Here is a 2,241-nt window from a genome sequence, read left to right as displayed (position 1 = left end):
GTTTTATAAAGCAATGTCAAGATCTTGCAATACCATGTCCTTACCTGCCAGTCAAGATATTGATTGGTTTACTGCAGTAAGCAGAATCCTTGTAGTGTCCCAGAGGACTAAATTATTCCCTTAAGTTAGGAACTTGGAGGAATGTGTAGAACTGAAGTAACAATATGTATCCTAGCAACTAGCTTGTAGCAACCAGCTCAAGAGAACCTGTCCACAAGACAGTCACATTTATAGAATCCAGTGGAAAAGCCAGTGGAATCAGTTTGGGGGCTTTTTAACATGGCAGACACATTACAGATTCTCATCAGGTGTGGCGGGGATGTTCAAAGTTAACCTTCAGAGTAATGAGAAATGGGAGTTTTCCTAGCAATATTCCAATTATAGCTTCAATCCAGTGTCAGACTAGATTCACAGAAACAATTAATTTTACGGTTATAATGCTATTCCATTTGTGAGACCTGAAGCAATACTGATAGCACAAAATGGATTTATATATAGGCAACATGCTTTCTACAAGTCTGCACATTTAAGTGTCAGCAAATTCCAAGTGCAGATTTTTGTATCATAATCATAGCTGTTTGAGAATGTAAAACTATCTTCTTGGATCTGTATATTGGTTGATTTAAGAATCTGTGAAACCTGGATCAAATCCCTAAACAAGTCCTAAGATAAAGCTACATAGTGTATTAGATCAAACCTGTATCTAAAATCTTCATTTTCAATAGCATTGAGAGTAGCACCTATATGCATATAATGACACCTTGTGGTAGTTCCAGGCAATGCCACAGGAATATTGTGGCAACAAAAGGATGTACAGTAAATAATTTCTTTCTTTAACTCTGTCCTGTATGTTTAAAATGCCAGGAAAAATAAAACTTTGGATACCTGTCATTTACAAGCTTCTCTGAAAATTTATTTCTGTCTATGAATCATCAGTCAAAATAGTCAGGGATGATGGGAGCTCTAGTGCAAAACTCCCATGACCACTAAGACAGGGACAGATGATTTGATTACAATATACATCACTTACTCCCAAGTCATTTTTTAAATCCCCCTACCTAGGTTCGAGAACAGAGCAGCATCTAAATCCAAAAGCAAAAAATGCCTGTGAAATCTCCTTTACAAAAATCTGATACTTGCCTGAAAAAACCTAGAACAGCAACAGCTGTGCCAGATAGATGGCAAAAATTGGCCAAGCAGGAATAAAGTTGCTGCATACAGAGTAATATTTGCATATCTGAATATAATTTTGTTCACATGGTATCTCATTGCACATTATGACTCAACAGTTGCTATCTTGTTAAAAATGCCACAATTGTCAATAAATGGGTAATAGACAAGCTAATATAAATGCCAATAAAATTGTGGTTATCGTGTTTGCATATTTCTGAGTCAAAATCCTCAACATACATGCAATATTAACCTCTGCACAGAAAGCCTGGAATTGGCAATACCCAATGGAATTAACAGAAATATTCCTTGATGAATCAACTATCACTGACAGCTTTTGTTTCCATCATCCACTAACTATGTCAGACAGCTTTCAGGATCTAGATGGGGAAAAATGGGCCACAACAGAACTCAAGCAAAACAGAGTTGTCTGTACACGAAAGTTCTCCCAGTTGTGGGTTCTCTCCTATAAGGGTACCATTGCCTTTGAAAGGGGAATCCAAGACTTAGGTGGCTAGTACTGGACAGATACTATTAGGTAGGCAAAAGGTAGTTCTCCTGCCTTGGGAAGGGGTTGGACTAGATCGCCAAGATTCTTTCCAGCCATATGATTCTTTGATTCTAGTGACAGCCAGGAGGTCCTTAACCCAGTTGCAGCTAGGGTGCCAGTTGTGACTGTCTGGAGCTGGGAAGATAGTAACTCAGCGACACATTAGCCAATTACAATTCGCTCTATATGGAGTTTGCTTTTAAAAGCTACTCTGCAACTGCAGTGGGCACAACATACAATGGTCTGCATGCTAACTGGCACTGATGCCATGAACCCTGCCTGGAAAGCCAGTAAATCTCCATGCAATCTGAAGTGTTCGTTTTAACCTGTTAATGTCTTACATAGCTAGGCATCAAGCCTACTGTCTTCATTCCTCATCTTAATCTCTCATGGGAGATTACAACAGATAGATATAGGTTTAGCCCCATCCTTTCACCTTTGGGGAGCAGGTTAAAGGGCCTTTTCAATAGTTAAAATTGTGCCTTAGAAATTACACCCACAAAAACACACACAAATATATA

The sequence above is a fragment of the Thamnophis elegans genome, chromosome 1 (genome assembly GCF_009769535.1).
Source record: "Thamnophis elegans isolate rThaEle1 chromosome 1, rThaEle1.pri, whole genome shotgun sequence".
NCBI lineage: Eukaryota > Metazoa > Chordata > Lepidosauria > Squamata > Colubridae > Thamnophis > Thamnophis elegans.
This window is presented reverse-complemented; position numbering follows the sequence as displayed.